The sequence below is a fragment of the Rana temporaria genome, chromosome 3, assembly GCF_905171775.1.
Source record: "Rana temporaria chromosome 3, aRanTem1.1, whole genome shotgun sequence".
Taxonomy (NCBI): Eukaryota; Metazoa; Chordata; class Amphibia; order Anura; family Ranidae; genus Rana; species Rana temporaria.
Genome location: NC_053491.1, coordinates 57,623,932 through 57,649,117, shown reverse-complemented (window position 1 = coordinate 57,649,117; position 25,186 = coordinate 57,623,932). Strand labels below are relative to the sequence as shown.

The 25,186-nt window shown below is 43.4% G+C and overlaps 1 protein-coding gene across 1 annotated transcript in view; it reads right to left on the bottom strand.

The window, feature by feature from the left end:
* The window catches only part of ATP8B4 (ATPase phospholipid transporting 8B4 (putative)), a 381,682-nt gene that overhangs the window by 341,206 nt on the left and 15,290 nt on the right, over positions 1-25,186 (bottom strand). Inside the window, 1 exon segment of the mRNA XM_040342626.1 lies at positions 22,351-22,424. The gene's annotated coding sequence lies outside the window, so the exon portion shown is untranslated.

Genomic DNA, 25,186 nt, shown 5'->3' with positions numbered 1-25,186 from the left:
AAAAAAAGAAGAGTTTTTTTGAAGAAGAAGAAGAAAAAAAATTGAACACGGAAAAACGCAAAAAAGTTGAAAAACTCACTGCAAAGCTACTGCCGTTTTTATAACGTTATTTTAACTTCCAGTGTTCATGAGGCCTAAAATGAAAACTGAATTTCGGCTAACAGGTTTTTTTTTTGTGATTTCACAGGCGTGTGTAGTTTTAAGACTTGACATCTTTGGGATCTATTTACTTGATGCAATACTATCTTTTGTATTTCACCAAAAAATTGGGTATAATATTATGTTTGTACTAATATTCGTTTACTGTATTTTTTCCTGAAGATATGTATTTGATAAATAAAGAGCAAATATGTTATATAAAAAAAAATTGCAACTACAGCTATTTTATTCTCCAGTGTCTCTGCTTTCAGAAAATATATACTTTTTTAAAAGGGGGGCAAAAGTGCTTTCTAGTAAAAGATGCAGATTTTTAACATGTATGCAAAGATTTTTTTAAGATTGTCCCAGTACGCAAGTGGTTAAAATTAATGCTAAATCTGACTTTGGGGCAATTTATAAAATAGTGAATCAGGCATTCATCAAACATTCACTGCATGTGTTTTAAATTACAGTTATTGATACACCACCCATGAAATTTTGGTGAAAGTCACATTCACTGCTTTAAAAATATGCCCCTAAGCCCCCCTTTAACCCTAGTGTGACTTTGTTGTAAATTTGCATGACAAGTCGCAGCCTATTTGTGTCTATGGAACTGTTAAAATTGATACAACACCGATTAGAAAAATGTTCCTGCAATAGTTTTGACAATTTCATGTGGGACTTGCATAGACATGTCGGCAAGCAGCACATGAAATCACACTGATCTCGGCTTTGAAATTGCGTTGAAGTAGTGCGATTTCAAAGCCGTATTCAGTGTGAACCGGGTGTTTGTTATTTTCAACAGAGGAAATTCTGTAAGAACAAAGGGGAGGCAAGCTGGGCTTGCCTTTGCCTGGCCATGGACTCAAGCTCATTTTGGAGGATTTCAAGTTACAGTCCCTAAGCCCGCATTGACACTTGATGTGGCCCTTTGCTTGCCTTAATCTGGCTCTTGGGGCCCTATTCCTCCCACTGACACCAATGATGGGGCACTATTCTTCCTACTGACACCAATGACGAGGCACCATTCCCCCTACTGATACCAATGTAGGGGGCACTATTCCTCTCATGAATACCAATGATGGGGCACCATTTCTCCCACTGACACCAGCAATGTGATTTTTTTACTCCCACTGACCATCCTATGGCATTGTTTACTCTTACCGATGTCAGGACATTTTATAATTCCATTGGCCACAGTCCAGCCCCCCTAAAGTCTGAAGGACAGTAAACTGGCCTTTTGTTTAGAAAGTTTAGAGACTCCTGCTTTTTATGAGCGTATTCAAGTGTTTTATTCACATGGACTTTAATGGAAGTAACTGTAAAAGTGAGATACAAGCGTTTTTACATCTGAAGAACTCTTCTACAGAACTTCCCTCTTTTTACCCAGCCCAGAAAACAAATGCCCGAAGCTTAAAGGGTCACTAAAGGAAAACAAAATGTTTTGCTGAAATGACTGTTTCCAGGGTATAGAGACATAAAAGTTAACCGATTCCTTTTAAAAATTATTACAAATAGATAAAAAATCAATCATATGATGTGCCTGTAGGTTAGTTTCACTTTTAAACTGGTTTCATGTTCCTGTGAACTAGAGAGACACACAGAACAAAAACAAACAAATCCAGGGCAGTGTTTTGTTTTTAAAATGAATCTGATTGGTTCTGTTAAGTTTTAGACACACAGTAATGACAGCTTAGACCTACAGTGAAAAGCTCCCAGTATGATGGTTATAAGGAAACAGACAACCAGGAAGTGTGGAGATCAGAGCAGAATTACAGCCACTTCAAAGCAAAAACGAACAATAAGGACATGAAACCAGTACTGCAGTAAGGTAAAGGAAGCTATTTAGCTAAAAAAAAAAATTCCTTTAGTGATCCTTTAAGCCATGTGCAAAAACACATGTAAATCACATGAAAATTGTCTGAAAAAGATCTTATCGGAATTTCCGATCGTGTGTACGAGGCATTACTCTTTTTCCTTTGTAATCTGTTCTTCTATCCAGCTTGGTCCTCCCTGTCATCATTTTCTGCTTGGTCAAATGCAGGCCTGTTCCAAGCCCATCAATTCTTTGCGACTACTACCTTCGAATCCCTCCTGACACTTTGCAAGACTTATGGTCTTCCCCACTCAGAACTCTTTTAATACCTGCAAATTAAGCATTTTCTTACTCCACATACCCCCTCTGGTTCCTCAGACCCAGGTTTTACACTCTTTGAACGAGTGTGCAAATCTGAGCTATAGACCCATCTTCTGACCCCAGACATGGCGAATCCCCCAGCTTAGGTTAGCAACTGGGAAAGAGATCTTAACCTTACACTTCACCATGCTGATTGGTCACTCATCTGGCAGGCAACTAAATCTTCCTCACCTAAAAATCGCCGCTTAATGCCGCGTACACACGATCGGTCAATCCGATGAGATCGGTCTGATGGACCGTTTTCATCAGACCAAACCGATCGTGTGTGGGCCCCATCGGTTATTTATTCATCGGTTAAAAAATTTGAAACTTGTTTTAAAATTAACCGGTGGATACCTAACCGATGGAAAAAAAACGATCATTTGTAGGCATGTCCATCGGTTAAAAATCCACGCATGCTCAGAATCAAGTCGACGCATGCTTGGAAGCATTGAACTTTTTTCGTTTTTTTCAGCACGTCATTGTGTTTTACGTCACTGCGTTCTGACACGATCGTTTTTTAACTGATGGTGTGTAGGCACGACTGACCATCAGTCAGCTTCATCGGTTAACCGATGGAAAAATCCATCAGACCGTTCTCATCGGATTGACCGATCGTGTGTACAGGGCATTAGAAACTCAAGACTCAAACTCAAAATCTTCCTCACCAGGTGGTACCCAGTTCCCGCCAGGATTAATAGTATATTAACTATAATTACTGAGCAATCAAACACTGCTGATCGCTAATTTCTTAGTGTTCCCTTAGCAGAGGGTGGGTAAAGCCCTGTACACACGATCGGTTTGTCTGATGAAAACAGACCGATGGACTGTTTTCATCGGACAAACCGATCGTGTGTGGGCCCCATCGGTTTGTTTTCCATCGGTGAAAAAAAATAGAACATGTTTTAAAATTTTCCTATGGATAAAAAACCAATAGAATAAACCGATCGTCTGTGTGGAAGTCCATCAGTCAAAAATCCATGCATGCTCAGAATCAAGTCGACGCATGCTAGGAAGCATTGAACTTCATTTTTTTTCAGCACGTCGTAGTGTTTTATGTCACCGCGTTTTGGCACAGTCGGATTTTTGACTGATGGTGTGTAGGCAAGACTGATAAAAGTCAGCTTCATCTGATATCCGACAAAAAAAATCCATCGGATTAGATTCCATCAGATATCCAATAGTGTGTACGAGGCTTTACTGTTAGTCAGCGGCTCTCTGTTCTGCCCAGGGATGGTAAAAAATAAACTGATAGGTGCTATAATCCTCCTTTACTCTATCCAAAATGAAAAGAAAGTGTTGCCTATAGTTCTACATTAAAGCGGGGGTTCACCCTAAAATATCTATAGACTGTTATATCCAGCATACTGCTGACATCAACAGTATGCTGGATTTTTTTTTTTTCTGGCTGTACTTGGTTTTCACCCTGTTTCTGGGTTCTCGCTCCCCCGGGGAGTAGGCGTTCCTAAGACGACGAGGAGACCATTGACGTGCGGGTCAAGCGCGTCATCGCCTTCCGAAAATATCCGAGGGGGACTCGGCACTTTTCGGCGCCTGCGCAGTCAGCGAAAAAGTTAATTTTGAGGGTGAACCTCCGCTTTAAGCACAAATTTCTGATAATTTGATGGAGAGGACTAAGAAGATATAACCATGCCAATGGTGCAGCAGAAAACATAGCACAGTGAGGAAGGTTTGTGGTCCAGGATGTTAGGACAGTCAAATTTAGAAGCGGTGCCCCCCCCCCCCCCACACACACACAGTCATGGAATGCTGGCAGCCTGCATACCGGAAGCAGTGCGGCCGCTTTATGGGGGCGATAGACTAATTTGCCTCTCAGCTCAGTCCGACCCATAAGACTGGCGCTACACTAACAGTGTAGCGCAAGCCGGCGGGGACTCTTTCCGTGCTGCCCCCCTGCAAAGTGCTGCCCTAGGCCTGGGCATTGTTGGCCTAGGCCAAGATACAGCGTTGTCTCCACGGCAGCGGCTTCTGTTTCCTCCCTCCTCAGCGGCCAATTTGGAGTCTTCTCTTTTTGGCCAATCGTAAAACGGGTATCACACCCGCTTCTGATTGGCCGGATTGAGGATCAGTTTTACAAGAGCGAATGTTCATTCACTCTTGTAACACACCTGGGTGGGCTCCAGGTAAGTATGCTCTGCGACCCAAACCCACCCTATTTTGAAGCGAGCATCTGGCTCCAATCGGGTGCTTAAAAAAATCCCCTGCCGCTGTAATTCACGCGACTGGTGACCCGAAAGGGCCGGATGCATGAATAGGCGGCGGCAGTGGTGGCAATGGATTCATGCTATGCACGAATCTATCAATTAACATATAGGGAAATGGCGCGAGAGAGGGGGCGGCGCCCGGTCGCCCCTATGGACGGGCCGCCACTGATTTCAAGTCTGACACACTCTTCGTTCTACCATGGAACTAAAGTTAGTGCCCTATAACTATCCATTGCTTTCACCCTTGACCCTGTTATTTTGCTTATTATCTAAAGCACATGACCATAAATGAGGCCAATAGAATAGAATGACCAGTACATTTCTGCTCTATGCTTCACATGCCAGATAATGTTTAAAGAGCAGGTTGAATCTAACAGCAGGAAAATGGAAGATTTCAAAATTCATATAAGTGCTCTGAGAATAATTTTTAGTAATGTAGTATAAAAAAGGCAACTATTGCCTCTACACAATGTACAGAGTGCTAACCAGACCACTTTTAAGAACTTGGTGACCAGAACGAATGACCGCCTGCCACCCTGCCCAATGTCCCTGAAAGATCGCCAGACAAGCTTCTGCTATGTGGCTCAATTAATTGAGTTGTTGCATTCCCACCATGGACCACTGCACCAACCCTGAAACCACTTTGTTAGGGGCTGTGGAGTTGCACAGTAGAAGGTCACGTAGCCAGTAACAATGTAGAACACCGCCGTAACAAATATCTTCTTCGCCGTGACACCCACATTGCATGACACCACATTCACTAGTCTTGGAAGGAACTTTCTACACAACAGCTTTTGTTTTATTTTACCAAGGATGTGGTTGGTGGTCACCTGTGAAATATCTGCACAACGCTGGATTTTAGGTCAATATTTTCCATGAACATCTTGTGTCTCACATATGACCAAATGCAGGAAATCTTACCACATAGGCTTCAAGATATTTCCTTGGTAATGATTTTACCTTGAAAACGTACAGTATGTGAGAAATGTGTGAAAATGAAACCGTGCTTCACAGGAAGCCATCAAATGTAGCACATGAAAAAATAAAGAGCAGTTTAAATAGATTACAAGATGGTCATCGGGCCAAGCCGTACAAAGATACCCCGATACACTATAGGCCTACTACTACATTAATAATGAATTCTAAAAGTGACAGGAACTGGAACAAGCAAGAACATGGCCAGAGGTACTTACAACAGCTGCCGTCTATTCATTACAGTTATAGGCTTGGAAAAAATGTCTGTGCAACTGTTAAAATAACCCTTGGTACTGTTAAAGAGTAAAACTGGATACACACTATACAATTTTTTGTAAATTTTTTCCTTTAGATTTACCGAAACCATATAATGAGGTCAAACCTAAAGAGTTTTAATTTGCATGCAATCAGGCAAGCCCTTGCACTACATGTTTTTGGTAAATCTAAAGGAAATCAGACAACTAAAGTTGTATAGTGTGTATGGGGTCTTACTCACCAATCTACGTACAATGCAAGGATTGTAATAAACTTTGTTTTAGATTTCTACCTTTTGTTATTCTGAAGAATCAGCGGTTTGTCATGTGACATGTGTCCATGTGAAAAATGAATGTGAATGGGAGTGGTTTTATAATTATGAATCAGCTGTTGCACTTGCAGGATTCCAAATGAGGAAAGTGGCAAGGCCTGCATCCCTTTAGACGTGATTTCTTTTTGGGAGAATCTCACCAAAAATGACAGTTTTGTTGCAATGATTTCTAAATCTTGGCAATAAAGGGAGAAGTGCCAGGAAAATCCTAGTGCAGCATTATTTTAATTTAATTAAAATACGAATTGTTGACAGTATAAGGTGCATGTAGACCCCTTTCACACTGGAGGCGTTTTCAAGGCGCTTAGCACTAAAAATAGCGTCTGTACAGTGCCTAAAATATGCCTTATCTGCAGCCCCAGTGTGAAAGCCCAAGTGCTTTCACACTGGGGCGCTGTGCTGGCAGGACGTTAGAAAAAGTCCTGCAAGCAGCATCTTTGGGGAGCTTTAGGAGCGGTGTATACACCGCTCCTAAAGTGCAGCTGCCCTTTGAAATCAATGGGCAGTGGCACTTTTATCTCTTTATTTGGCCACTAGCAGGGGTTAAAAGTGCCCCGCTAGTGGCCAAATCGCGCCTCTAAAAAAACAGAAAAGCGAAAATAAAACTAGCGGCGCTTTACTGCTAATGAGGCCGCGCTGTCAGTGTAAGAGGGCTCTTATATAGTGCTAGTGAGGGTAGGTGCTTTCCAGTTCCAGCATCACAGAAGAGCCACCGGAGTGTCCCTGTGGAAGAGTCCACGAGTGCTGTGTGTCAGCTGGAAGCCGATGAGGGAGGCTTGGCCGTGCCTTTGAAACACGTTCTGATTGGCCAGACACAGTGGTAGGCGTCTCCCCACTCTGAAAGCTCCGAAACACTCCTATACAGAGTTACATAGCCAGCATCCTCACCAGATCCCTCGAGGCTTCAGCTTCCCGCTGACACACGCCGCTTGTGGACACTTCCACAGGGATACCCCAGTGGTTCTTCTGTGATGCTGGATCTGGAATACACCTACCCTCATTAGCACTATGTAAGGCCCCTTTCACACTACCGCGACTTCAATTTTGCTGTGATTTAGTGGTTGCAATTTAGACGCGATTTTAGAGAGACTTGAGGTCTATGGACCTGAACTCACATCTGGTAAAATTGGAGAGGTGACGCTTTTTACACTGAACACAGTGCTTCTTCACACCATCTCCTTCTTCACTGTGTTCAGTATTAAACATGTCACCTACTGGGTCCTGTAACCTTGTCCTTGTGGCTGTCTAGTATCATGTTTTGGAAATAAACACGTTGGATTAATTCTTTGGTGTGCAGCCGTTTTCTTCAGATCATTGCTCTTCGGTCAGCGGCTCTCTGCTCTGCCCCCTCCTTGCTCATTGGAGTGCTGGGCTGTGGAGGGGACGGCCGGCTCAGGCTTGCAACGGCTCGCTGAGAGGCTGAGACGGGTGTCAGTCCAGGCATATAGCGGATCCTGACTTCCATTGTCAGGATGACGCGGTACCTGGACCGACTTCTGTGACGTCAGCAGAGAGCAGATTACAGCCCGCTCTCTGCTAAAAATGGGTCACAAGAGTGCAAAAAAGAATTCCACTCCTGTGATCCATAGAAGTACAGCCAAACAAGCTTTGGCTGTACTTCTCCGTTAAGCAGGAAGTATTATTCTAATTTTTTCTATTTCTGAATCATCACAAACTGATATGTCAATCTATGGTTTTGAATAATAAAAGTAGCAAAAAGCAGCATATGAAGTTTTATATGTGGGAACATGATTTGAATGTTTCTGTCATCAATACCTAAAATGTTTCCACAAAACAAAGGTGTTATTTTAACATAATACCGAACCCCTTTTTAATTTACCACAGAAAGTGCAGACATACATATCATGTAATGCAAGCTTCCTTACCCTAGCTATGCATCTATGCGTTTCTGCGAGCACAGCAGCCCATGCATTTCCTGCAGAAAAAGGTGCATGCATTTTCCAAGAAAAAACGCGGCCTGCAGGGAAATTGCATGGTCATTTTGACCATGCAACTTCCCTGCAGTTCCTGCACATGCACTGCGATCTTACATGCATGTGGGTGCCATGAAGAATGAATGGAAGTCCTGTGCATTTTCTCACAGCAGCGCGTCTTCACTGCGGGTGGTTGCAGGTTTGGAAATCACTGCCATTCCTGCAGCCACAAACATAGGCATAGACTCAAAGAATCTTCACTTATGGCCAGTCCCCGCGCTGCTCGCCCTGCCATCCTCTTCTCAGGGGTCTCCTCTGTATAACTGGCTGCGAAGGTGACACCCATGTATGTGCACTTCCGGCTGGCTATACCTCTGCTCACTCTTCCCAGCTCCAGACAGACTGCTACAGGAGCCAATTGATTTCTTACCCTCACCAGAAAGTTTGAGGGAACAGCATGGTTGGTGGATGACCCATGACAAATGACAGCGGGTAAGTGTTAGGGGACCAGGGTTTTAAGTGTACTGTAGTGCTTCTTACCTTAAAAGTGGATGTAAACCTCATTCATAAAATCTGACCTGGGCACATCTATCTGTAGTGATTACTTATCCCTCTCCAAAGCCCCAAGTCCTGTGTCTTTCTGCTGCTCCATCCTGTTATCAGCATAACTTCTGACAGGTCCTCTGATACAGGACATAAAAGCATGGGGGGGGGGGCTTAGAGATAGAGAAGCAGAGAGCTTGTCTATATACAGAACAGCTCTTCAAGTTTCTTTGTTGCTCTGCCTGTGTGGAGGGGGGGGGGGGGTGCCTCTCATTCAATCAGCTCTCACACAGACTCTCCTCCCACTGCTGAAAACAGGAAGAAAAATTTCTAACACAATGTACAATACAGAAAGGGAAAGACTGCAGATATACAAGTAAAACTTATGTAGGGAGACTTGTTTCATCTCCGAGTATCATCTAAAGCTCTTCACATACGTTTTAAAGGCTACGTTGACCTTAAAAAATAAAATTAAAAAAAATGCAAATGTTTTTGCAGAAAAAAAAGAAAATTGCAGTTTTTATTCTTTTAGATGGGTGCCTGAAACGTATTACACCCATGATCAGTGGATTGTACCCAGGATCCATGTCAGGCTCCAGCTGTCTGCTTATACCTTTGTAAGAGCTTTCAGTTGGAAAGCTGGAAATGTCAATAGTCTACGAGTGTGTCAATTACTTCACTCATATTCCATTGAGAACTTCAAGTCCTTCTGCCATGATGGAAGATGGGACATGTCGTTTATTCATTCACAGATCTCTGAATGAATGATGCAGTTGTGTGGGAGAAGCTTCCAGCAGCCTCTTTGTATTTACATCCCAGTACTCCAGCAACGGATACATGTCATTTCTCTGAGTGGAGTATTCTGATGGTGACAGCAGTGAGCCACACCTTTGTACTGCGTGTTGAATTGGCCACTTGTAGTCTCTACTGGAAGCCTGGGTGACAACACACCTGGGAGAAGGACTGAGCGTAGTTACCCAAAGTCCTTCATAACAGGATGATGAGTATTATTTTAATAACATTTCTGGAAATTTTTTCAAAAATACTGAAAGTAACGTTTCAAAATTACATGAACACGATGGTAAAGTCTACATACTTTATTGACTGGGTTTAAGTATAAATGAATAATTTATTTGTTTATTAGTTTTCCCCGAAAACTAAAAAAACACGTCTCCATTCTGCAGTGATATCAGCCTAGGTCAACAGGCATATATGGTGAGCTGTGAGCATGGATGCACCCTGATGCTCTTCAGTATCAAGGGGTGTAGGCCGTTTTAAAAAAATACACCCAAAAAGGCACCCCCCCCCCCAAAAAAAAAAAACGAAAGAGCCAATGTTAGCGTTGCCACCAAGCACCAATGCACAGTGCTAGTAAACCACCAAGCACCACTGTACCATTAGCGTTGCCACCAAGCACCAATGCACAGTGCTAGTATACCACCAAGCACCACTGTACCATTAGTGTTGCCACCAAGCACCAATGCACAGTGCTAGTATACCACCAAGCACCACTGTACCATTAGTGTTGCCACCAAGTACCAATGCACGGTTAGTGTTCTCAATAAAGCACCGATGTATTATTAGTATTGCCACCATTAATGATGCCACCAAGCACCACTGTACTCTTAGCGTGCCACCAATGCCCTGTTAGTGTTGCCACCATAAACCAATGCACAGTTTGTGTTTCCACCAAGCACCAAGACTTAGGAGTTGCTTTACTAAAGGAAAATAGACGTTGCACTTTGCAAAGTGCAGTTGCTCCAAGGCTTAGTAAAGATAACCCAAATACATATAAGGAAAATACAAGAAACAGCATTTTTGCTTGTGTGTGATTGGATAATGGAAGTCAGCAGAGCTTCTGCCTATTTACTAAGCTTCAGAGAAACTGCATATGGCTTTAGTAAATCAACCCCTTGGTATTGGCCATCAACTACCAATGTACTGGTAACATTGCTGCAGAACACCAATGCAATATTAGAGTTGCTGTTGGGCACCAATGCAGCAACACCGTTAATAACACTATCGTACAAAACATACTGTACATCAAATAATTATTCCCTCCGAGACCTGAATTTGTTTTCAAGGAATCCCCAAGGGAAAAAAAGGTTGAGAAAGGCTAGATCAAGTAAAGAGCAAATGTAAATATCTGTGCCCCTCCAAAATGGAAGAAGTCAGCACGGGTATCCAAAGAGTCTTGCCCTTGTATTCCCTGACTCATCTGAACTCTCAGAATCACTCAGGAACTAGAAGACGTTCGACTAATTTGTGTTTCCTGTTTTTACTGTACAGAAAAGGGCAGCCCAGCACAGGATGGAAACGGAAGAACACCCCCACCAATAGATTATTAATAGCTATATTTAGACTATTAAAGTGTATTAAGGTCTCAAAATGAATGTCTCTTAGCCCACCTTCACACGTGAGCGGAGCAATTTTTAGGCATTTGTATTGGAGAGCTTTTGAGCATTTTTAGAGGTGCATTACAAGCGTTTTACAGATTCAGGTGTTTTTATAGAGCCAATAGTAAGCACTGGGGAGAGGAGAGGTGGAGGAGAGGAGAGGTGGAGGAGATGAGGTGAAGAGAGCTGCTGTTTGAGTAGAAAATGTGATACAAAATGCTCATGTCACACATCTTCAGGCATTCCAATTGAAGTCTATGGAGCCCAATCTGCATATGCCATTTTATTTATTTTGCTATGACATATGCATTAACATGGAGAACTGGAGAAAAATAGGGAGAGTTATGTTCCAATTACATTTTTGAAAACTGGTAAAATACATTCTAGCACATATATGAGTATCATGCAAATATCTTTTCTCATGTTGTTTAGCATGTGTCTGCATTCTTAAAGTTCAGTCGTTTTTTCAAATTTCCATCTATTAAATCTTCTGCCGTTGTTGTTTTAACTTTGGATAATAAAACATTTTTTTTCTGCCAGCAGATACCTTATACAGACCACTTCCTGTTTCATGTTTGGTAAAAAAAAACAAGGCTTAGAACATGCACAGCTCTCTCTCACTCTCCTGAGAGTTTGTCAGGAAGGGAGGGGAGATTAGTCATAAGAGGGCCAATGAGAGCTGCAGGGCTGGAGGTGTGTGTCTGTGTAAATCCAGGAAGTGAACAGGAAGCCGCTTCAGCTGCCCACAGTTAAAATGGTTGCAGCCAGACTCAGTGGAGGGAGATTTCTGTAATATATTTGGCAAGTACAGAATCACAGTATATATAAAATAATATGCAAAGTGGTTGGAGGGAAGCTTTAGAATGGCAAAGATGTTTTTATTACAAATTATGTGAGCAGACTGCAATTGCTCTTTAACCACGTATTATCTGAAGAGTTGTTAAAATCTGTCATTTGCACTTCTAATCGCAGCACAATTATTTCACTTGGCAGACAAGGAATGCCCCAGATACTTATTAAGTATGAACAGCAGTTATAAAATGTCTTCAAAATATCAGACATCTGATCTCTTTATTTCTAGTATTTTTGGCATACATTCTCTTTCCTTTTATGAAGCAATACCCCAATGTATTTCATAGAACAATGACTTTCTACCCTGTCTTTTATTGGCATTCTGCGACACAGATGTCCCTAATCTTTTTCAACTTGGGATCTGCAATATAACTAGCGACAGCCCATGCTTCCTTCTTAAAGTTGTGCTGTGGCCAGGGATTCTCCCACACACACACACAATAACTAATCAATGCAGTAATTAAAAAAACAAAAACTAAATCTAAAAGGCCTTTTTACTTCCCCATATCCATGGTCACCTGATGCGCCAGGGCCTGGTGTCTTCGACCTTCTGGACTGCAGAGGTGAAGGGTCCTTCTTTGGGTGCTCATGTCCTATGTGGATTGCACATTTCCTATTGGCTGTCCAGCATCAATCTGCGCTAAGGCAGGGGTTCTCAACTGGCCCCAGTAAATTCTTTCAAACCCTTCCATGCCACAACAGTAACAAATAAAGTTTATATTCACACAATGAAATTATTTTAATTCAAAAGATGTATTGAAATGCTAGAAGGTTCTGGATAGGTTTTGCTGTGTGGGGACAGGGTTGTGTGGCTTGTAAGGGGACTCTGCAGCTAACTTTGTGACCCTGCAAGGGATGAGGTTGGTAGAGGGGGCTGAGGAGCACTGTGGGAGGTTGGGGGGCACTGTTTGAAGTTCAGAGCACTATGGACACCATGTGGGCCACCATGGGACATTAGGGGCACTATAGGACCTGGGGCCCACATGTGGAGGTTAAGGGTACTGCAGCTGGCTGGATGCCCAGGGGAGGGGAGGCCATGGCCTGGCAGTAAGTGGGCCATGGCCCAGTGGATGAGAACCATTGCTCTAAGGTACTAAGGAACCACAATGGTGCGATGAGGTCACCATGAGGGACCCAACTGGCAGAAGGCACAGGCAGCAGTGGTGGATCCGTGACCTCCACTTACAGAGGAAGCACTGGTTCAAAAACCTATACCTTCTATCATTTAAAAGCAGTCGTTAAATTCCAAGCAAGTAACTTTGCCTAGGTTTGAGAGCTGTAAATAAATATCCCAGAGAGCTTCTGGCAGGAAGAAATATTTCTTCAGTCTCCCCTTCCCAGTGGTCACTATAACATAACTTTGCAGCACATCACAAAGTGAGAAGCAGTAGAGGGGTGATCTGTTTGAGAGAAACTTTACACATACAGCCGAGAACATAAGAGCTATTGAACAGGTATCGGGATTTATAAATATACAATTACAGTATATAATGTAAATGTTAGCCCAACATCTCAATCTAGGAAATAGATGTTGACAATGGATGATGATCAAAAATGTAATCCTGGGGAAAACAAAAATGCTTCCTTGCAGTTGGGCTTCCCCTGAACTGCAAGGGTTAAAAGTTCATAGGGGTCTGCAAAAAGAATCGGTTAGATTCCTCATTCCCGCCAGATCCTCCATACTGTAGGACTGATCCCAGCAGCCCATTTCCACCTCCAGGCTGCATGGAGCGGGCGTAGGTCCTATTCTGTGGCAGTTGCAGGTCCTTTGTTGTCAACTTACCTCAGCACTGGATGTGAAAAAAATGAGGGACAGTTCACTGTCAAAGCATAGGCAAGTAGAGGAGAGTGCTGGCGGACAGGAGGAATGGGAGCGTAGGCAGGGCCGGTGCAAGGATTTTTAGCAACTCAGGCGAAGGTGCATTTTGCCGCCCCCCCAGCGCACACGCACGCACAGGGCACAACACATCAGGGTACAGTGCACATCAAGGCACAGGGCACAGCACATCAGGGCACATGAGGGCACAGTGAACATCAGGGCATAGCACATCAGGGTACAGCACAAAAGGCCACATCAGGGTAAAGGGCACAGCACATCAGGGCACAGCACATCAGGGCACACGACATTGAGGCACAGCAGACTGGGGCACAGGACATCAGGGCACGAAACATCAGGACACATGGCACATCAGGGCACGGGGCACTTGGCGCACATCAGGGCATATTGGCGCACATCGGGGCATATTGGAGCACATTGGGGCACAGCGTTTACCTGGTAGCCAGTATGCAGGAAGCATCTGTTATAAGTTCTCTCTCATCTCACGCTGCCCCGGGGGCCTCTCCTCCCTTCTCGTCCATCCCAGATGATGTCACAAGCAAATAGGGATGGAGGAGAAAAGAGGAGGGGTCGCGGGGGCAGCGTGACATGAGAGAGAATTTATCACACACACTGCCAGTGTGGCTGCAGCGCAGCGCTCCCCTCCCTCCCTCCTCCTCTACACTTCACACACAGCAGCCATCTCCCGCTGTGTGTATCGGAGCTTAGTGTGAAAACTTTGGCCGCGCTGTGAGAAAAGTCCCGCCCTCCTCCTAGATCAGCTTGTATGATAGACGCATTGTTCTGCCTTACACACAAGCTGATCTAGGAGGAGGGCGGGACTTTTCTCACAGCGCGGCCAAAGTTAACACACTAAGCTCCAATACACACAGCGGGAGATGCCTGCTGTGTGTAATCCTGGGACTCACAGAGACGAGAGAGACACTGACACAGTGACACTGTCAATTTTCTGCCCTGCTCCCTGGAGCCGTAAGGCAAGTGCCCATTTTGCCTTGCGCTAGCACCGGCCCTGAGCGTAGGGAAGTGGAGCAGAGCGCTGATTGCCAGTGGGGCAGAGGACTGGGCACAAAGAGAAGTAGGTGAAAGCACTGGCTGCCAGTGGAGTGGAAGATGTGGAACAAAGGGAAAGTAGAGGAGGGCACTGGCTGCCGGCTAAGTGGATGACTGGGAACATGGAGGGGGGGGTAAACAAATGAGAAATATCTGATTGGTTTCAGCTAAAGATCTGCTCACAAGAAAAACAATACTACTAAAAGATGTGCACACTATTTTAAGCACTCTTGAATTAGATGGTTTAGGAAAGGTTTACTTGACTTATGACTATAGAAAGTGTGTGATGCAGAAGTAGTCAAAGCAGTGACTACACTGAGAGCAATATCCACCTGCTGAGAGCAATATCCACCTGCTGAGAGCAATATCAAAGGGCCACATGCTGCTTCAGAGTCGCTCGCTCGTCACTGCAACCATCACTCTCTTTCAGCACTACCCTGCAAAATGCTAAAGACATTCTTTTTTATTGCTACACAAGCAAGACTGTTATACCTCGGAACCTTTCACTAGACATATTTCACCACCAATATCCTATGCAGATTAGAAGTTATGTAACTGGGGTTATCAACGGGTTCTACAGACAGATATGTTAAACTGTAAACAACGAATACAATCACAGTATTCTATTATGTCAGTATTCGTTATATTTTTCTGCAGCCCAAAAAAAATTCCAGTAAACTAAAAAACGATTTTCTTTAATTTACCCCAAAGAGCATAGCATTGGTTATGCAACATCCACACATGGGGGGGTGTGCTTCCCCATTTTAACCACCATATTGCTGGTCAAAGACCAGGCCACTTTTTGCGATTTGGCACTGGGTCGCTTTAACTGACAATTGCGCAGTCCTGCGACGTGGCACCCAAACAACATTGGCGTCCATTTTTCCCCACAAATAGAGCTTTCTTTTGGTGGCATTTGATCACCTTTGCAGTTTTTATTTTTTGCGCTATTAAACAAAAATAGAGCGACAATTTTGAAAAAAAAAACAATATTTTTTACTTTTTGCTATAATAAATATCCCCCAAAAATATATATTAAAAAAAAAAAATTACCCTCAGCTTAGGCCGATACGTATTCTTCTACATATTTTTGGTAAAAAAAAAATCGCAATAAACGTTTATTAATTGGTTTTCGCAAAAGTTATAGCGTTTACAAAATAGGGGATAGTTTTATGGCATTTTTATAAAAACATTTTTTTTACAAGTAATGGAGGGAATTAGTGATTGTTTTCATGACTGCGACATTATGGCGGACATATCGGACACTTTTGACACATTTTTGGGACCATTGTCATTTTCACAGTGCTATAAGGCTTCATTTCCACTGGCGTTTTTACAGCCACTGTTGTTAGCCTTTTTTACAGCTTAAAAACGCCTGTCCATGCAGCTTTAAAAATGCAGCGGTAGCGTTTTCGCGCGTTTTTGAGCGTTTTTTAACGTCTGGCGTTTTTACAGCTCTACTCTGGAGCTTCAGAACGCCCTGGCCCTGCGTTTTTTTTTTACAGCTCAAAAACACCTATGCCATTTGCAGCTCAAAAACGCCTATGTGGGCATGATGCCATAGAATAACATGGACAGGCGTTTTTAAGCTGTAAAAAACGCTCAGAAAAGTGGCTGTAAAAACGTCAGTGGAAATGAAGCCTAAAAATGCACGGCTTACTGTGAAAATGACAAAGGCAGTGAAGGGGTTAACCCCTAGGTGGCACTGTAGGGGTTAAGTGTTCCCTGCCTTGTGTTTCTTACTGTAGGGGGGATGGGCTCTGTGTCACATGACACTGATCTCCGCTCCGAGTACACGGAGCCAAGATCAGTGTCATTGTCACTAGTCAGAGCGGGGAGATGCTTGTTTACACAAGCATCTCCCTGCTCTATACCTCCGTGAGACGATCGTGGGGATGCCCGCGGTGATCGAGTCTGTGGGACCCCCGGACCGACTCACGGGGAGGACGACAGGGTCGCGTGCGCACTACTGGCGGCGCGCTCGACCACGCGGCAGGTATTTAAAGGGCCACGGGTACGCCATTATGCCTGTCCATGCCAATCTGCCGACGTACATATATAGTGGGCGGACCTTAAGTGGTTAAAGGATAAGTTCACCTTTCATAAGATGTTATATCCATATTCAGGGTGTAACGTGCACCCCCACTATGACAGCTTGTGGGGATCTTCGACCACCAATCCCCCCCCCCCCCCCCACAAGGGAGCTGTCTGGCTAGCTGCGAATTTTTTTTTTACAAAACGCAGTGCTATGTGAATAAAAAAAACAACAACAAGGTCCAGTAGCCTTTGCGACTGTCAGCTTGTAGTTTGCAATGAACTAACATGGCACTGTGATCACTGAGATAGTTCATTAAGTCTCCCTGTCAGAATGTATCGGTTTGCCCATACGAGGTACGAGCAAGCCAATACACAAACAGCTCTGCAGAAGATCTGCATGACATCAGCAATCTGCTGATCTCTGGTGCAATGCTCTGCAGGCTCCCAAAACAAAAAAATAAATAAATGGACAAATGTACATTTATTTATTTTTATTTTTTAAAGTGAACCTATCCTTTAAGTACTTTTAGTCCTATGCTTGCAGTATTAAACCAAGTGCTTACCTTTTCATCACCAACAACTCGTTCAATCATACTTTGCTCTCTAAAGAGTGATCCACATTGAGATCTTTCTTCAGAGAGAGAGACAGGATTTCAGGAGGCATTGTACTGCCTTCCTCACCATGTGCTTTAACCCCTTGATTGCTGCAACCACATGCACTGTTTGTGGATTTGGGGCGATTGCAGAGCAGCCCCATTCACATGAATAGGTCCCACTTGGTGGAGGTTGGGGCAGGGGGTATAATTCCTGCAAAAACTGAGAAGCAAAGCATTGCAGCTGTGGCATAGACAATCTAATCAGGTATAAAAGTCTTATTCATTTGTTTCCATGTACACTTTCTATTGTGTTTTGTATCCACATATAGAAATGCGATGATAGCCTCACGCAGTACACACAAAGAAGATTGGAGACAGTCAGTTGAATTCATAAAGCTTGTCGTAGACCGCGTGACAAATGTCAGTGTGGGTGGCAGATTCATGCACCTGCCGGTGTTCTATCAAATAGTGCCCTCCATCAAAAAGTGCCCACGAATGCGCAGTACAAAAGGCGACTCCAGCTGATTTACAGATGTCACCATAGCGCATGCGCACATCGTAGGAGGCATTTTTTGACGGAAGATACCATTTGACGGGCAGAATGTAAACGTATGCAAACAGTGGAGGGAGACCGTAGTTGTCAGATTGTGCCTCGTTGTTGCAGGGCGGGTTTACAGTGTGCTCAGGGTCGGGTTTTGTCTGTGTTGCAGGGCAGGATTGCTGTGTTGAACGGCGGGTTTTGCCCGTGTCTAAGGGTAGGTTGCAAGACAAAACCCGCCCTGCAACAAAGCACAATCTGACAATTACGGTCTCCCTCCGTGTTTGCATAGCTTTCACTTCTGCCCGTCAAATGGTATCTCACCAGCTGATCGGGAAATCTGCTGGAGTGACCTTTCGTGCTGTGCATGCACGGGCACTTTTCAACTGAAGGAACTATTCGATAGAACACCGGGAACGGGTACATAAATTTGAGACTGGAGTGTCCATGGCGCAGAAACTCTATCCTCAGTGCATGTTTAGTCTCTTGCTAGCTCGAAAACTGTCAGTTATGAAGCTGCAGGCATGATAGCAACAAATGGCTCGCCGATCCCATTCAGCTGCCAAGTGGGAGGTTCCCCAGTCAACAGCTGAATGTAAACAGAGAAGCCAAGATTTTGGTGGGGTCCGTGCCCAAATATGGCCGTTTGCCATATTTAGATAATAACATAAGCCTGTATTCCTGCCCCTTTGTTTACTTTCAGCTGCCAGGCAGAGTATCTCCTAGTCAGCAGCTGAATATGGTCCAGTGACATTAATTGCTATAATGCTGGTGGCTGCTGGCTTCATAACAACTAGGGATCCCTGAGCGGAAAGCTGCCATATTTTTAACAGTTTCCCAGCACATAATGCCCCAATTCAGCGCTCATCTCTCTGTATGACCACTCAGAGTTAGCCTTACAGTGGTGGTCCGCCTGGGGTACAAATACTGAAGCTCCTGACTTTTAATATATAGACACCTACCTGTCCAGGAACCTGCAATGTCGGCACCCCAGCCGATTTTCAGATCAGCCAGTCGTCGTGGGGGGAAACCGGCAGTGAAGCCTTTTGGCTTCACAGCCGGTTCCCTACTGGGCATGCTCGAAGCGCTCTGTGCTTTCTAATTGGCCCGGTGGCGGGGGAAGGAGAAGGGGGGCCAGATTTCCAAGGGACGGCGCCATCTCCTGGAAGTGGGGAGGGGTACCTGTCAAAAACATGTACCAGTTCCCCCACCCCCCTGAAAGGTGCCAAATGTGCCACGTTTCTAGAATACTCGGACTACATTCAGCCCATGAGACATTGCAGCAGCCTCATCAGGACTAGGCTCCCTAGGTGCCAGCTCAGGGACATTAAGCCATGGAGACCAAAGTTTTTCAAATATGTTGAGGTGACCCTTGTGTGTATATATATATATATATATATATATATATATATATATATATATACACACACACATACACACACACACACACACACACACACACAAGAAGCATGTTCCCCATTTTAACTGCATGTGATAGTTGTAAATAATAATAAAACATAGAATGCAGTAGAGCAAACCCACGCTGGAGGTCCGTAAAGGATAACACCCTCACATGATAGAATACCTGGGAGAGCAGAGTTATCCCCCAGGCACGCCATCTAGGCCCCTGTTGCATTTTGGATAGTTCAGCATAGGTATAATTTCCCCAGAGCGGACTGTATGCTGTGTAGCCTGTGACACTGCAGTTGCTTCGAATTATTCCAGACTTTCTAAAGTAAAGCATAGGTAGGCTTTTACTTGTTGGATTGCTGGAATGCCTGGGCCTCCAATCCCTCCGTGATCGAGTCTGCACCAGTCCCAGCAAGCAAGAAACAGGCAGAAAAACACACAGGGGTAGGGGAGATGGAAGGGGATTTCTCTGTGTAAACAGAAAAAAACACTGCGCTAACGTGTAAAATCAATTAAATAACAGTGAAAAATTTAATATAAAAATATCTGTGAAAAGCTGCCAGTATTAATTACTAAAATACCATAGTAAACAAAGAAACAAAAAACAAAATAATACAGCGCTAATAACTTGTGAGAAATAAATATGAAATATATAACCAAAAAATATGAATGAACACAATAAGTGAATTGACGGTGTGATAATCAATATAACAAATCCATCCAAATGAATAAATAAAATGAAAAAAAGGTAGTCCATAAAAAATCAGTGCAATTGAGTCCAATTAAGGTGAGCATCAATGATTAATCATGAAAAGATCCTCCACCAGAAATGAAGTGAAAAGTCACCCAATGTGTGGGAAATGAAATCTCCTTACCAGAGAAAAAGACCGGGCTTTCAACGGTCTAATACAGCATAAGGATGTTTAAAGTCTTCCTTGAAAAGACTATTCCGGACACTGCTATAAATCACCAGCATGAAAAGCTCCAAGGGACAAGATCCTATTCAAATCCGCTCCAGTTTAGCAATTGGTGTTCATAAAAATAAAGAATGGTGGGAAACCACATAGTGCATTACTGTGTAAACATTTAGTTTTTAATAGAAACAGATGTGCACTTACAGCAAAGACTTGTAAAACTCGCGTATGGGATATGGTGTGGAGAGGATGTAAAGCTTCCTTAAGTTTTTTTATTATTATGCCCTGTGCATAGTTTTGGCACAAAGCAGCCCTGACCCTCCTCTTCTGGGGTCCCCTGGCAGTGCTTCTTGCTCCACCCTCCCACTGAGTGCCCCCATAGCAAGACTCTTGCTGTGGGGGCACTCTTGCATGCTCACTCCCTCGTCACTGGCTGTGATTGACACCAGTGGGAGTCTATGCTGCTACCGTGTTTCCCCGAAAATAAGACCGGGTCTTATATTAATTCGTCGCAATACGGACGTCTACGGGGATAGGCAGCCTATCCCCGTAGACGTCCGTATTGCGACGAAACGCGTAGGAGGAGCTTAGCCACAGTGACGTCATCACGTTAGAGGGAGAGACACGTGACGGACGGAGGTACGAAGCAAACGGAGGATCGAGGAAACGCCATCCTCTCCACACCATATCCCATACGCGAGTTTTACAAGTCTTTGCTGTAAGTGCACATCTGTTTCTATTAAAAACTAAATGTTTACACAGTAATGCACTATGTGGTTTCCCACCATTCTTTATTTTTATGAACACCAATTGCTAAACTGGAGCGGATTTGAATAGGATCTTGTCCCTTGGAGCTTTTCATGCTGGTGATTTATAGCAGTGTCCGGAATAGTCTTTTCAAGGAAGACTTTAAACATCCTTATGCTGTATTAGACCATTGAAAGCCCGGTCTTTTTCTCTGGTAAGGAGATTTAATTTCCCACACATTGGGTGACTTTTCACTTCATTTCTGGTGGAGGATCTTTTCATGATTAATCATTGATGCTCACCTTAATTGGACTCAATTGCACTGATTTTTTATGGACTACCTTTTTTTCACTTTATTTATTCATTTGGATGGATTTGTTATATTGATTATCACACCGTCAATTCACTTATTGTGTTCATTCATATTTTTTGGTTATATATTTCATATTTATTTCTCACAAGTTATTAGCGCTGTATTATTTTGTTTTTTGTAGGGGAGATGGAGCCTATGAGATGTCGGAGTTGAGTGGCAATATAATAAATCCAAGGATTTGGGAGGGCAAGGCCTCCACCATCTTTAGGACGCTGTTGCTCCTGGCCCCTCCTCTCTGTCTAGTGCTCCTATAGGAAGCCACTTCCCATTGAAGTACTTGTGCATGCTCGCTCCCGATTCCTCGTCTCAGCCCCGTTCCCTAGACACTGTAATTGATTAACAGGAGTGAAAGCCAATGGCTCCCACTGCTATCAATCTGCCCAAAAAAGAGAAAGACAGCATCGAGAGCCGCTGCTCTTGTGCACGCCGCTAGATAGGATCCGGCTCAGGTAAGAATAAGGCGGGGCTGGGGGGGATCCTGCAGCAGACAAAAACCTTGAGGCTTTAGAACCACTTTAAAGCAGAGCTCCACCCAAAAGGGGAAGCTCCACTTGGCTGCCTCTTTCCCCCTCCATTGCCACATTTGGCACCTTGTGGGGGGAGCGGGTACCTGGTTTGACAGGTACCTGCTCCCACTTCTTGCCGAGTTTGCCACAGCTCGCCATAGCTGGCCCATTGAGAAAGCGCAGAGCGATTCGCGTAGGCGGAAACCGCACAAGGCTTCACTGTCAGTTTCCCGTACCCAAGATGGCGGCACCAGCACCTGAGAGCCGATTCAAGAATCAGATCCCTGGACAGATAAGTGCCCTAAATAATAAAAGTAAACAGGTACAGAGCACACCTCTGTACGCAGCATTTTTCACGCCCTGTGTGAACAAGGCCTTATTATGGTTTAAAGTTTGCTGTAGACTGCAATTGTAACAAGCCAGGGGCCACAAAAATAAAACAACAAATATAAAACCACTGTATAACCATGTGAATATAGTTCACATCATGACACTGTAAAAACAATGAAAAAAGTACCTGATTCATCTGCAGGGAAATGGGAGGATCTTATCTCTGAAGATCCCACTGTAGAAATGTACGAAGTATGATAGCTGCAATAAAAAGAAAGTGATAACTTTAAATTATAGCAACAGAAAAGATTTAACAGAGCATTAAAAAATCCTTAATGCAGTATAAAACCCAAAAGCATAACATTATATTGCAGCTTACCAATTCTTAGATGTGATGGCTGCTTGTTTTCTTTTTTAGGCTTTTTTCTAATTTTCCTCTGGTGATCCAGCCAGCAAGTCTGCAGTTTTTCAACAACACGCTCCCCAGCAGCATGTACGAGTTGCAGAGATCAGACAATCCCAAAAAATGGCAGGGGTGCTTATAATGACCAGCTTTTATTTATATAAAATATTTATCCCGAAAGGAAAAAAAAAAAAAAATGTTGTAACTGCTTTAAAAGTGTTAGCTGGAGATTGGCTTGAATGTTTTAGTGTTTTTAAATCTGCTAGTACATCCAACACTCTCATCCACCCAGACTGACAATGCTGCTGTGCATAGATGCCCTACTGTACTCATTCATCCACAGTGGAGGCTCTCTAATACAGGATGTTGTGTTACTGGCCAGATCACCAGGAAAAAACAGAGGGGGAAAAGCCTTAAAAAAAAAAAAAGAAAAAAAAAACTTATTGCAGCCACCACATCTAATGACTGGTAGGCTGCTATAGGTTACATTTTTGGTTTAACCACTTCAGCCCCGGAGGATTTGGCTGCCAAATGACCAGAGCACTTTTTGCAATTCGGCACTGCGTCGCTTTAACTGACAATTGCGCGGTCGTGCGACATTGCACCCAAACAAAATGTATTTATTTTTCACCACAAATAGACCTTTTTTTTGGTGGTATTTGATCACCTCTGTCGTTATTTTTTTTGCTATAAACAAAACAAAAAAAAAAGCGTAATTTTTTTTAAAAAAAAGCAATACTTTTTGCTATTATAAATATCACCAAAAAATATATAAAAAAAAATTTTTTTGTATTCTTCTACATATTTTTGATAAAAAAATAAATAAATAATAATCGTAATAAGTGTATATTGATTGGTTTGTGCAAAAGTTATAACGCCTGCAAAATAGGGGATTTATGGCATTTTTATTAATAGTTTTTTTTTACTAGTAATGGCGGCGATCTGTGATTTTTATCGTGACTGGGACATAATGGCGGACACATCGGTAACTTTTGACACTATTTTGGGACCATTGTCATTTATACAGCGATCAGTGCTATAAAAATTTACTGATTACTGTGTAAATGACACTGGCAGGGAAGGGGTTAAACACTAGGGGGCGATGAAGGGGGTTAAGTCTAGGGCAGCAACTAACGATTATGTTTATAATCGATTAGTTGGTCGATTATTGTTTCGATTAATCGGTTAATAGCCTTCAAAAAAGGTAATTTTGCTGCAATTTGCATTTTTACATATTTTCTTGGGCCAATTTGTTGTTGGGCAGATTAAAAAACACAAATTGTCACAAAAACGCATTACGTGCTTTTCTGCAGCTTCTCTATTGAAGTATATTGAACCAAAAAAACAAAAATGCACAGTTTTGCATTAAAAAAAAGTCCTTGCCCTTTCCAAATATGCACCACCCGAAAAAATCATGGATGTGAACGTGTCCCATAGGAAACCATGTAAATGCACTGTAGTGTGTTTCTGCAAAAAGCACCAAAAAAACACAGAGGTGTGACCCAGGCCTGAGATGTTTAGTAACATAATGGGGTTAAAAAAACTAAAATCAGAACAAAAAGAGCAAATAATCACTACTGTAAGGGGTTCATTTTTTACTGTGGGACAGTGAAGTAATGTTTACAGACTCCAGGCAGGTAGTGCCGTGGTTGGGATTCAAACCAACCACCCTAGTACTGCTAGGTGGAAGTGCTAACCACTTAGCCACTGTGTTGCCCAGATGTCAGCAAGCCACACATGAAATCCCGCTGAAGTAGCGTGATCTCAAAGCAACATTGGGGGTAAACTGGAGAAAACTGAGCAGACACAATGGGGGTTATTTACGAAAGGCAAATCCACTATGCACTACACATGCAAACTACAAGTGCAGTCGCTGTGAATCTGAGGGACAGATCTTAAATGAGGGGAAGCTCTGCAGATTTTATCATCCAATCATGTGGAAGCTAAAATGCTGTTTTTTATTTTCCTTGCATGTCCCCCTCAGATCTACAGCGACTGAACTTCCAAGTACACTTTCAGCGCAATTTCAAGTGAACTTTGCACTTGTAGTTTGCACTTGTAGTGCAAAGTGGATTTGCCTTTCGTAAATAACCCCCCTAATGTCAACAAAGTGACATTCGTATCATTCTTCTCTATTTCAGCATGGGATCTTTTCACTAGTTGTACACAGATCCCATGCGGAATGCACTGGACAGCACCCGTGTGAAAGGGGCCCCTCCACCTATGCATGTGTGGCAGAGCGCCCTCATGTCTTTGCGCCTTTCCATGTGTCACTTTTAGGGCCGTCTATTCATTTCAACTGGCTGCCCTACAAGCAAAACATAAAAATCACATTAAGGAAGTGCATAAACCTTTTTTAAAAAACAAAAAACGCATGCACATTGGCAAGATGCTAGATGCCGTGCATCAGCAAAAGTGCTGCACATTTTTGTACATTGCAAGAAAGCGCATGATTTTGCGAGCATTCCTGCAACAGACAAATTTGAACCTTGCCTAGGAGCCGGTTCACACTGGGGCGACACGTCAGGCCTGACGAGTCGCGTCCCATTGAATGCAATGGAACCGTTCTAATAGGAGCGACGCAAGTCGCTCCGACTTAGAAAAAGGTTCCTGTACGACT